The sequence below is a fragment of the Mya arenaria genome, chromosome 4, assembly GCF_026914265.1.
Source record: "Mya arenaria isolate MELC-2E11 chromosome 4, ASM2691426v1".
In the NCBI taxonomy this organism is placed as follows: Eukaryota; Metazoa; Mollusca; class Bivalvia; order Myida; family Myidae; genus Mya; species Mya arenaria.
The window spans coordinates 72,803,533-72,817,898 of NC_069125.1; the positions used below are offsets into that span (position 1 = coordinate 72,803,533).

General features: G+C 32.5%; 1 protein-coding gene across 17 annotated transcripts in view; it reads right to left on the reverse strand.

The window, feature by feature from the left end:
• LOC128230542 (uncharacterized) overlaps positions 1-14,366 on the reverse strand; it is an 81,812-nt gene that overhangs the window by 43,871 nt on the left and 23,575 nt on the right. For 9 of the 17 annotated variants that reach the window (XM_052942896.1, XM_052942903.1, XM_052942907.1 and 6 more), the window contains 4 exons: positions 10,573-10,672; positions 9,375-9,459; positions 6,688-9,107; positions 3,558-3,637 (listed from right to left, as the gene is read on the reverse strand). The gene's annotated coding sequence lies outside the window, so the exon portion shown is untranslated. Of the gene's footprint in view, positions 1-3,557; positions 3,638-6,687; positions 9,460-10,572; positions 10,673-14,366 lie in introns of all 17 variants that reach the window. The other 8 variants (XM_052942910.1, XM_052942909.1, XM_052942911.1 and 5 more) reach the window with 6 other exon arrangements.

Below are 14,366 nucleotides of genomic sequence, written 5' to 3' on the forward strand. Positions count from 1 at the left end.
CCCATACATTATATTACATATAGAATTAGAACTGCACCCATACATTATATTACATATAGAATTAGAACTGCACCCATACATTATATTACATATAGAATTAGAACTGCACCCATACATTATATTACATATAGAATTAGAACTGCACCCATACATTATATTACATATAGAATTAGAACTGCACCCAAACAATATATAACATATAGAATTAGAACTGCACCCATACAATATATAACATATAGAATTAGAACTGCACCCATACAATATATAACATATAGAATTAGAACTGCACCCATACATTATATTAAATATAGAATTAGAACTGCACCCATACAATATATAACATATAGAATTAGAACTGCACCCATACAATATATAACATATAGAATTAGAACTGCACCCATACATTATATTAAATATAGAATTAGAACTGCACCCATATAATATATTACATATTGAATTAGAACTGCACCCATACATAACATTACATATAGAATTAGAACTGCACCCATACATTATATTACATATTGAATTAGAACTACACCCATACATTATATTACATATAGAATTAGAACTGCACCCATACATTATATTACATATAGAATTAGAACTGCACCCATACAATATATAACATATAGAATTAGAACTGCACCCATACATTATATTAAATATAGAATTAGAACTGCACCCATAAAATATATTACATATAGAATTAGAACTGCACACATACAATTTATTACATACAGAATTAGAACTGCACCCATACAATATAGTACATATAGAATTAGAACTGCACCCATACATTATATTACATATAGAATTAGAACTGCTCCATACAATATATTACATATAGAATTAGAACTGCTCCCAAACATTATATAACATACAGAATTAGAACTGCACCCATACATTATATTACATATAGAATTAGAACTGCCCCATACAATATATTACATATAGAATTAGAACTGCACCCTTACATTATATTACATAATGAATTAGAACTGCACCCATACAATATATTACACATATAATTAGAACTGCACCCATACATTATATTACATACAATATAAGAACTGCACCCATACAATATATAACATATAGAATTAGAACTGCACCCATACAATATATAACATATAGAATTAGAACTGCACCCATACATTATATTACATACAGAATTAGAACTCCACCCATACATGATATTACATACAGATTTAGAACTCCACCCATACATGATATTACATACAGAATTAGAACTCCACCCATACATGATATTACATAATGAATTAGAAATGCACCCATACAATAAATTACATATGGAATTAGAACTGCACCCATACAATAAATTACATATGGAATTAGAACTGCACCCATTCAATATATATATCATATAGAATTAGGACTTCACCCATGCACTATATTACATATAAAATCAGAACTGCACCAGTACATTTTATTACATATGGAATTAAAACTGCACACATACAATATATAACATACAGATTTAGAACTGCACCCATACAATATATTACACAGAGAATTAGAACTGTACCCATACATTATATTACATACAGAATTAGAACTCCACCCATACAATATATTACATACAGAATTAGAACTCCACCCATACAATATATTACATACAGAATTAGAACTCCACCCATACAATATATTACATACAGAATTAGAACTCCACCCATACAATATATTACATACAGAATTAGAACTCCGCCCATACAATATATTACATACAGAATTAGAACTCCACCCATACAATATATTACATATTGAATTGAAACTGCACCTATATAATATATTACATTTAGAAATAGAACTGCAGCCATACAATTTATTATATATAGAAATAGAACCTTCACCCATACAATATATTACATACAGAATTAGAACTGCACCCATACAATTCATAACATAAAGAACAATTTTATTAGTGACTTTATTTCCCGAGCTTTGTTTGAAATCATGTTGTTTTATTAATCATGGAAACATAAGAAGAGAAGCGTATAACATGGCAACCACTTTTCCATACTCTATCCTAATGACAAATTATATCATTTTTAATTTTGCTTCAAAGGGAACTGAAACCTTATAATTTTATCAAACTAAAATTAACTGAAAAAGAGCTCATGATAGTTTTAATTAATCTCCTACATGAAAAGATTGAGATATCTCAGTTACAAGCAGAATCATACCATATTTGACTTGATTCCCGAGCACAGCATTGTATAAACTTAAAACAAATAATGTCTGCTTAATATTAAAAAAAAGACACAATCAAGTATTTCAACAAAGTTTAGAAAGATATTTTCAATATTTACTTCGTATACTCAGAATTTGTTAAAGTTTGAACTTCACAAGAGAAATTCTGATCATTGCTCCAGATGGCTTCTAATAAATTATTCTGATAGTCTGATAACAATAAAAGACTTGTAGTTTTATGGATACATACATATTTATACTGTTTACTACTCTTTATAGGAACAGTTAAGTTATTTATCAATAAAAGTGTCTCTTTTCGCCCTGTTAGAGTGTTCCATGACTGAATTATGGCCATTTCTCAACCAAGACTATATTTATCAACTGGCATTCCATGTTGCATAACCATCCAAAAATAAATATCTCGAAGTTAGAGAAATCCTTGTTACTGAGCAAGGCTTTAAATTCTAAAAATAATAATTGTACTTATAGAACAATATTACTTTGAAACTTGAAGCTAATTTTTCTAGTGCTGAATATGTCTACAAACCACAATCAGAAGGGATAAAGATGTGAACATTTGAATCACCTATACATTATTTCTGATGTGTTTATTTACTTGGTATATTATGCCATAAAATTGTTCATTTAAAGTCTATGAACATGAAACTACTTGTAAAAAAGCAGACATTTAACTACTTAGAAATATGAGAAACAATATACAGTAATAGTGTAATTATTAAGTGTTTCAATAAAACGTCTAAACAATAAGAAACTATTTATCAAACATTTTTTATATTTCTAAATGAAATATTAGCAATCGAGGCTCAGGTTCTATATAATAAGTTATATTTCAAATCCTAGTTTTATTTAGTAGAAAATGTTAACTGACTGGAATAACATACAGCACAGTTGGCAATCTATATGCAGACAAGAAACAATGACAGGAAACTACAGATTTCAGAAGAAATAGAATAGAAACATCAAGAGAGCCACAAACCCCTTATCTGTTAATAAAAGGGGCATAACTCTTTAAATCTATCAGTCAGTGATGGGTCTTGCTAAACACAAGCCGTTTATCATGGTAACCTGCTATAGAATGTTCACGATTCATCTGCCATTTAAGTTTTTGCAAGACACTATCCAACACGACAACACCAAGGCAAAGGCAATACCTGAGTTGCTTCCATATTGGCTTATTGAATGAATCAAATCTATTGTGATGAATTCATTTTGTGTTCTTTAAGAAAATGCTATAACAAACTTAACGTTAATATTATTAACCTTTATAAGAAAACTGGTTTCAAATCTTGACAAACCTCTGCTCAAAACACAGAAGAACTCACCAGAAGAAGCCATGTGCTGTCAGCTCTCACCATGGAAACTGAAAGACTGCCTCACCGTTGTCACCAAACAAACACATCTACTGCAAAAGCCAAGACAAATATTCACCTCCACTTCCCTTTGTTTGAATATCTAAACTATATTCAAACTCTAAGTAAATCATTTAGATAAACAGAAAACCTTTAGATATCCAAGGCTACCTTTTCAAATTCTAACTTAAATATTGATGGCTTATGTAAATAAACTTCTATAGCATATTTAGATAATTTGAACAGTGGATAGGTACTTTACAACAGCTTAAATTATAGCTTCTATTATACAAGAAAGGGATGAAATTTGGGTCTGTAATTTTCCTGACAAAGAGTTCCAGTGACAACACAGTAGACTTTTGACTCAGCTTAAAAATATAAGTGGAAGATAAAGGGGGATCTTTAGGATAACAGACGACCTTCACAACTTAATACAAACACAAGATAATAGATCACATTCAAGACTTAAATACAGACAAAGCCACCTTCAAATCGTAAATACAGACATAGGGTAATACACCACCTTCGAAACTTATATACAGACACGGGATAATAAACCACCTTCAAAACTTAAGTACAGACACACCTTTAAGACTTTAAAATAAAGACACAGGGTAATACTCCACCTTCAAGACTTAAATACAGACACAGGGTAATAGACTACCTTCAAAACTAAAATACAGACACAGGGTAACAGACCACCTTCAAGACTTAAATACAGACACAGGATAATAGACCACCCTCAAGACTGAAATACAAAAACAGGGTAATAGACCACCTTCAAAACTTAAATAAAGACACAGGACAATAGACCACCTTCAAGGCTTAAATACAGACACAAGATAATAGACCACCTTCAAATCTTAAATACAGACACATGATAATAGACCACCTTCAACACTTAAATACAGACACAAGATAATAGACCACCTTCAAGTCTTTAATACATACACAGGATAATAGACTACTTTCAAAGCTTAAATACAGACACAGGGTAATAGACCACTCTCAAAGCTTAAATACAGACACAGGGTAATAGACCACTTCCAAAGCTTAAATACAGACACAGAGTAATAGACCACTTTCAAAGCTTAAATACAGACACAGGGTAATAGACTACTTTCAAAGCTTAAATACAGACACAGGATAATAGACCACTTTCAAAGCTTAAATACAGACACAGAATAATAGACCACTTTCAAAGCTTAAATACAGACACAGGGTAATAGGCCACCTTCCAGACTAAAATACAGACACAGGATAATAGACCACCTTCCAGACTAAAATACAGAAACAGGATAATAGACCACCTTCCAGACTAAAATACAGACACAGGATAATAGACCACCTTCAAGACTTAAATACCAACACAGAAAAATACACCACCTGCAAGTCTTAAATACAGACACAGGATAAAAGACCACCTTCAAATATTAAATACAAACACAGGATAATAGACCACCTTCAAAACTTAAATACAGACACATGATAATAGACCACCTTCAAATATTAAATACAAACACAGGATAATAGACCACCTTCAAATATTAAATACAAACACAGGATAAAAGACCACCTTCAAATATTAAATACAAACACAGGATAATAGACCACCTTCAAGTCTTGAATACAGACACATGATAATAGACCACCTTCAAATATTAAATACAGACACAAGATAATAGACCACCTTCAAGTCTTGAATACAGACACATGATAATAGACCACCTTCAAATATTAAATACAAACACAGGATAATAGACCACCTTCAAGTCTTGAATACAGACACATGATAATAGACCACCTTCAAATATTAAATACAAACACAGGATAATAGACCACCTTCAAATATTAAATACAAACACAGGATAAAAGACCACCTTCAAATATTAAATACAAACACAGGATAATAGACCACCTTCAAGTCTTGAATACAGACACATGATAATAGACCACCTTCAAGACTTAAATACAGACACATGATAATAGACCACCTTCAAGTCTTGAATACAGACACATGATAATAGACCACCTTCAAGACTTAAATACAGACACATGATAATAGACCACCTTCAAGTCTTTAATACAGACACAGGATAAAAGACAACTTTCAAAAACTAAATACAGACACGAGATACTAGACCACCTTCAAAACTTAAATACAGACACAGGATGATAGACCCCCTTCAACACTTAAATACATACACAGAGTAATAGACCACCTTCAAGACTTAAATACAGACACATGATAATAGACCACCTTCAAGTCTTTAATACAGACACAGGATAATAGACAACTTTCAAAAACTAAATACAGACACGGGATACTAGACCACCTTCAAAACTTAAATACAGACACAGGATAATAGACAACCTACAAAACTTAAATACAGACACAGAGTAATAGACCACCTTCAAGTCTTAAATACAGACACAGGATAATAGACCACCTTCAAGTCTTAAATACAGACACAGGATAATAGACCACCTTCAGGACTTAAATACAGACACAGGATAATAGACCATCTTCAAGACTCAAATACAGACACAAAGTAATAGACAAACACAGGATAATAGACAACCTTCAATGCTTAAATACAAATACAGGGTAATAGAACACCTTCAAGCTTTAAATAGAAACACAGGGTAATAGACCATCTTCAAGACTTAAATACAAACAAAGACTTATAGTCCAGGCCATCTTCATGACTTAAATACAAACACAGGATAATAGACCACCTTCAAGTCTTAAATACAGACACAGGATAATAGACCACCTTCAAGTCTTAAATACAAACACAGAGGTCTATAATAGGAACACAGTTTTCTTGGTTGGGGGTTTGTCTTATTGTTAAACAACCATAAACTACACCTCTAAATCAATCAGACTTTGGGTCAGAGGTTCCCTGGTTGGATACTCAAAGCTTCTTCACTGGTGTAATGGTTCCTAATCAGATGTATAAAGCAGATTTTAGGGCTGTATTATTAGTTGGTGGCAATAAAAGCTCTTTAGTTTTGTTTGTAACTGTGACATAGAATAACTCAGTTCTAACTACCTGTAATTAATTAAATAAATAGTGCTGTAATGTTGCAAATACTTCACCTGTACATGCGCAGTAAATGACCAGCAAGCAGAGTTGACCATCACCTCTCCTTGTTCCCAGGGAAACCAGGCACACCATTACAGGAAAGTCAAGCCCTATACATCATACAACGGAGAGCATTTTTTTATGCAGCAAGATCATTGCATAAAAGGAAGCCCCACATACATTTTACATTTAATAAATGGAATGTCACTTCAAAAGGGTTAGAATCTAACAACTACAGTTTCTTTAGAAAGATTTCTTGTGAGTGCAAATTGCTGTCACATTGGACATTATTGTCTGTAAACTTGTTACTTAAATTATTATTACAACATTCATTGTATCTTTTTGTAATAGTCAAGCCACCTGCCCTCAATTTACTGAAACTAATTATGCTTATTAATTTTAAGACCATTTTCATCAATTTAAGGCAATTTTAAAGTTTAAATTCATTTTACAATATGAGCCCTCACTAATGGTAACTATTGTAAAATTTGATAATTCCCTCTATTACCATGTAAACCAAGGCCTGATAATTTTGCCAATTTCACCTGTGTGCTACATAAACAGGGCAAATAAAGCGATCGATCCAAACCTACTTGGATACGTATATTTCAAAATCTAAATAAAAATCTCTATATCCCGTTATCTCTGCTATAAGCAGCCATTTCCGGCTTACCCGTATAAAGCTATCTACTAGAGCGGCACGCTTAGCGATAAGGACATTATTATAACAGTATACATATTTATATAGCCCTTTTCATAAGCAATGTGTCACTGCTTTGAAAAGCGTTGGTGCAAAGGACGATGCTTCACAAAGCAACAAAGAAATAAACTAACATTTTAAAGTGATCATTACAACTGATAATTTTGATACTTGTACAATCAATACTTCCTACTTACACATTTCCTTTGTTTTATTGTTATATCTAAGTTTAAGGATACACATCAGGATAAAAAACAATGCAATATTTTGGTCAAATCGTTAGTCCTGTTTGTTATCTATAGTTTTTTTATTTGTTTATAACATCGTAAATAAGGCTCATTGAAAATTTAGGGTGTGTTTTGAATACTTTATAAGATTATGTTTAGGGCTTTGCTAAGATTGAATGTGCATTTGAGGAATTCTTAAGGGTTATGGGTCACTATCTCTCGCACAAAAAGGAAGTATACCCGGGAAAGTAATTTCAACCTATTCACTTAAATGAATAACATATTAGATAACAAAATGTGCCCTTGAATAAGTCCTTCATAAAATTTCAACAAAATTTCAACCAATGAATATTAATTAGGACATTGAAAACATTTAACTTCCATGGTAAAACAGAACTTAATTTAACAACTGGTACTAAGAGCATGCGTATAAATGATAAATTTATAAAGAGCCTGTGCTAAAATAAACACTTTAATTACATTACGGATCTGAAATTTGTTCAATGTTCTTCACAGAGAATGCACCGTAGAGATTATGAGTGACTGATGTAATATTCTTAGCATGTATGGGACAGACTATTACCATGCAATCAATAGGCATTTTTTGAAGCATGGCATCATCTAATTTCAATCAAACCACTCAATAATTATTATGGTATGTATTTCATGATCATTATACAAAAACATGAATGTTTTGATCAATAGAACATAGGCAGGTTAATGAGTCATTTAATGTAATGAAGTGGTTAGTTACTACCTAATTAAAACAATGCTCAATATTTTTACCAATAACATGGAAATAATTGCAAAAAAATACCCCGTTAAAAATACTCTTTTTTTTCAAATATGGCCAACTCACAAGATAAAATGATGTTAAAATTGATTTAATATTATCTATTCAAACTATTTTTAGAGTTTTGAATGTCAGCTGGCTGCCTTAATGCAAACCCCTAATTGTTGTATCATTTACAATTTGACTATTTATTTTGTGCACCAATGTGTATGTTTGTTATTGCCTCAATTAACATCCATACAAACAAGTGTATGATGTTGTTTGTCATACAAAACAAAGCATTAAGTTGCAAACATAAATGAACCAGTTCATACAACATGATTAATAAAAATGGTTTATATTTGATACTTATATTAAACCAAAAAAAAAAATAAAAAAATGGAAAAAAATGAAGTGCAACCAGCTAGAGGGAAACTACGCTGAAGTAAAAATAAATAAAAATCGAAATGGAAAAATAACTAGCCTGAAAGAAAAAATCTTTCAAGTAACAGTATTTTGTAGATATTTCATTCAGATATACCAGCTTAAAAATACAAATATATGTAGAAGAGAGCATTGCCATTAAAACTGTTAGTTTCTGAATGACTTGTCACTGCTCATTCTGATTCTACTTTTTAAAGGGGAGAGGACCAGCTGTAACAATCTTCCCATACTGAACCAATGTTGTCTTTAACGCCTCCTTCATTTTCGTCCAGTTCATTTTGCCTCAAAGAACTAGAAAATACATGAATCAACAGGTTTTATAATTACTTCATTCTTAAACTGGGCTTACTTTTTCTGTTTTGTTATAAAAACTTAAATCTACTTCTTTTGACAAAACACAATCACAAAGGTAGAAATGAAAATCGAAAAGAATGTAAACTTCACATGAAAACTAATAAAATATTTGCAATAATTAGGTCTAACATGTTTGTAAACAAGAAAGTCTTTAACAATAGAAGTCACGCAACAAAGGCACATGTGGACGTGACGACACCGTACCCACAGTTCCATGTGTCCATGTACGCAGCACTGGGGATCAATCTGGTTCACTATAGTTCTCAGGTAATACAAACAGGACCAAACTCTGAAAAATAGTAAACTATTGTATAGATATAACCTTCAAACATAAAAACAACAATGGTTAAAGTATGTAATAATATACCAAACCTTTGAACTCTTTTGTATAAAAGAACTTTAAAACAAACAGGCAATTTACATGTACTTGGAATTTTGAAACAAATACATAGTATTAATGACCACAAAGAGCAGAAATCAAACAACGGTCACAAAAGGAGGCATGTACACTGTGGTACCCGCGAATTCTGGGATCGCCATAAGTCATAACATGAAAGACATCAAAGTAAAACTTGTGACCGGAAAGCCAGTGTCTAAATATCCTCCGTAAGAGGATCAGGAAATCTTGGAACAAAATCTTGTATGTTTTCAGCTTTTCTTTACTCTGGCGCAATATCCTGTTGGGCAAAAATATATAGACCAATCATATCATAGAAGGTACTTGGGACGCCTTCTGTTTCCAGATTTGTAAAAGAACTTGTAAGATTACGGAGAACTCCTTTGGTAATATTGTAGATCAAAAGATTGAATATCTATAAATTATTGGAGAAAAAAATACTTAAAAAGCAAACGGAATAAAATGTTGACATTGAAAATCATTTTAATAGCTGGAATGGGCTTCCCACTACGTCAATACGGAATTACTGCGGAGATATGAACGATATTATAAGGCAATGATATTTACTCAGTAATCTTGAGTTTGGGAAGATATAATTCTTTTGATCAATTCCGGGATACTGGTACTTATGTTTATTGATTAAGGCCACAATCAGAGACAATAATGTATATTTGCGAGTCTTTATGGTCTTGTAGATATGATAATATTAGCAAATAAAGTTTGTGCTTGTCAAATGAAGACATTGAGAATTACGGAAGCATTTTTTCTATAAGACATCCTGCAAATGGACTGAGGGGGTTGGCGGTTGTTTGTCCCATTAGAAGCACCTACTTTGATCCATCGACACAATTAAAAACGCAGAGGTGGAAACATCTCTAAATGCACTGATGAATGTCATTTTGCTAGATAAACAAACTCAATATAGATTTTATTCTTGAAAAATTAAAGACGAACACATGAGCTAAAGCCCACAAGAAGTATGTAAATAGTGCTGCAAAATCTCACAATGGCCACATCCCCAATCCCAGTTCTGCCAACATGAACAAGTCTCGACAATTGCGCACAATGCTCGTTCATCTACCAGCTTCCAACGATTGTTGATGAGCTAAAAGCAGGATGTATATTAATTTTTATTTGTTCCATTAAGCCATCACATAGATAAAGTGATGGCGATTGTCTCTAAGCATGACAGGAATAATAATGGAGGAATTACAATAAAGAGAAATCACCATTGTATGTATTGCTGTGGTACACTGTTATATTACTTATTTTCATGCAATAGGATGAGGAGGTTTCAGGGAGATTTGCAGGCTTTCGGTCATTAACAAATGACAATGTGACAGTATACTGGCAGCCATTCATGGGAACAGTACATCACAAACAGACGACAATGCTTGTCCATTATTCTCGGTCTGTCAAGGGGCATAACTTGGCTCAATTATTTAAACCAGAGTGATGGGAATTGCTATACATGTGCAAGGTTATCGGTCAAAGTGTTTTAGGTACCTCCAAGGTTCATGCCTGCTGATGATTACACTACCACTGGCAACAAGATCATGAAAATACATTGAAATTTTATTTGAAAAACAGACAAGCTAAAAATAGTCCACATAAATGTACAAAAATATCTTATTTACGAACAGCCAATATGGGACAAAAAAAGATAATACATATTGTTTTTTGTTGTTGTTTTTCATCAATTCGCTGGGTGGTGCCAAGAAAAGAAGTGAAAATATAAAGGAAATGACAGTGACCTCCATGGTCCTTATATCAAAAGCTTGAAAATATATGTGACCCATCAGCCCCATTTGTCTCTCCTAGAATTGGCTTGAAATGAGTTTTTTTCCATCATACCTCTTTTTTAATTCTATAGCATAACTGGCATTTAAAAAGGTGAAAGCCATAATCAATTGTATAATCCGGTCTTAACCAAATGTAAAGATTTGACACCATAAGGAAATCTTGAGATAAATTTGAAGACAGCTGCATTTCAAATGAAAATCTTTCATTACAGGGGCTGTGACAATAAGACAGTAACACCATTATTGAGCAAACGAAAACTGAACAATTGCGTGCAAGTTGATTCACTTATCCTAAAATGATCATTTTAAGGTCAAACATTTTAAATGAAATGTCACTGCACACTAAAAGCGCGGTTGACCCCGGTCACTCTGAGATGACCATTATTTCCATATAAACTACAATACCACCCTTCTCAACCAATTACATGTAGCCCCAGTCTGAAGCGGCTGAAGCCGAGTGTCCCTGGAGACATTGCTTATTTACACCACAGGGAAGCTGCAAAACATTGCAGATACATTCTAATATGTCATCTAGAGACGTTACCCCAAAACCTGATGTTAAACAGTGCTCATTTAGGTTGACAACCAGTAAGGACATTTTTTTCACAGATGGCGATGTTTAGTCATTGTTATATTCCATGTACATATGCCAGCTCAATTTATGTACTGGGGTCTTTTATTGTTTCTGCTAGCATTTGACAAAGTGGTTATTTCCAACCATCTGGCATAATATTTAGTGTTTCATTTTGTCCCTGTTATATTTTTTTATTCAAGAGTGATGTGTCGTTAATCAATACAGGACATTGTAAGCAGGAATAATTATTCAAATGAATGGGTCTACATCAAAGATATAATATTGATGATATTAAATCAGATGTGTATCTGTTAATATCAAAGCCTATTAATTCATTAAACAAAGTCATATGTCCAAGGGCATAATCATCGGCTATATTCAAAATGTATTAAAACGTGAGCAGTAATAAACCCAATGTACCTTGCAGTTTAGTTTTTTTTCTGAGAAAAGTACACAAGTTTTCATGAAAAATAGAATCTCTTTATTCTGTTAATGGCTCTCAAGATATTGCATTAAAATTAAAATAATGCAAAAATCATGAAATACGATTAAAATAAAATAGCTTTTGACTAAAAAACCCACGAGGTTGTTGATTTTTTTCTTAAGCAAATGCATGAATGTTGCTGCAATTAATATTTTCCCCATGAATTCTCAAATAAAACTACCTTCATTTTTATCAGTTGGGGTGTAGTTAATATCAGAAGGGTAGTTCTAGGAAATAAATGAGAATATTGTGTAAATTTCAAAATTAAACTATTCGGATAAAGCAATAGGAATTTTCTTGCCTACTGGACAAGTTTTTGTGGTTATGTACAATAGTTTTATGCAATTCAAATTTTGACATTTCAAAAAAGCAAATGAACAATTTAATTAAAAAAAATTTTTTTTCTTTATTTATAAAATGTGATGTTCAGAACTCTTTAAAATTGACTGTGATCTTAAATAATTGTGACCTGTAAACAACAAAGCATGCATTTTTTTAGGACTGTATGGATGGAAGAATCAGACCCTTGGGCATGCAGCTTAGCCACTCATTCAGCAAAGCAAACCTTCACATATCACTGGAAACACATGAAAGATACTTAAAGTAAAAATATACAACTGTCAATCTGTGTACATGCCCTTATCACATGACATTCCTTGTTTCAAGTGTAATACAACCATTACATACTTTCTTTTATTACACTAGTGCAATATAACTTGACATTGACATCATTTTGCCCTACTTATTAAAGCTGCACTCTCACAGATTGAACGTTTTGACAACTTTTTTATTTTTTGTCTTGGAATGAGCCAATTTTTGCGAAAATCCATGGAAACGACTTATACAAGACTGCTGACAAAAAATTAAATCACAGACTTTTAAATTTATGTTCAAAATCTGAGGTTTTATGCATTTTTCTTGAACTGTTAGTAATGGTCTAAGCCATAAAACATTAATTTTCGAACAGAAATATGAAAATCTGCAATCTGTTACATACCTATATGTGTATATACCCTTCTTGTTTGGTTTGTTGTGTGCTACATACCCATATATGTATATACACTTCTTGTTTGGTTTGTTGTGTGTTACATACCCATATGTGTATATACACCTCTTGTTTGGTTTGTTGGGTGTTACATACCCATATGTGTATATACACCTCTTGATTGGTTTGTTGGGTGTTACATACCTATATGTGTATATACACCTCTTGTTTGGTTTGTTGGGTGTTACATACCCATATGTGTATATACACCTCTTGTTTGGTTTGTTGGGTGTTACATACCCATATGTGTATATACACCTCTTGTTTGGTTTGTTGGGTGTTACATACCTATATGTGTATATACACCTCTTGTTTGGTTTGTTGGGTGTTACATACCCATATGCGTATATACACCTCTTGTTTGGTTTGTTGGGTGTTACATACCCATATGTGTATATACACCTCTTGTTTGGTTTGTTGGGTGTTACATACCCATATGTGTATATACACCTCTTGTTTGGTTTGTTGGGTGTTACATACCCATATGTGTATATACACCTCTTGTTTGGTTTGTTGGGTGTTACATACCCATATGTGTATATACACCTCTTGTTTGGTTTGTTGGGTGTTACATACCTATATGTGTATATACACCTCTTGATTGGTTTGTTGTGTGTTACATACCCATATATGTATATACACCTCTTGTTTGGTTTGTTGGGTGTTACATACCCATATGTGTATATACACTTCTTGTTTGGTTTGTTGGGTGTTACATACCCATATGTGTATATACACCTCTTGATTGGTTTGTTGGGTGTTACATACCTATATGTGTATATACACCTCTTGTTTGGTTTGTTGTGCAATACAGACCCATATGTGAACATACCCTCCTTGTTTGGTTTGTTGTGTGTTACATACCCATATGTGAACATACCCTCCTTGTTTGGT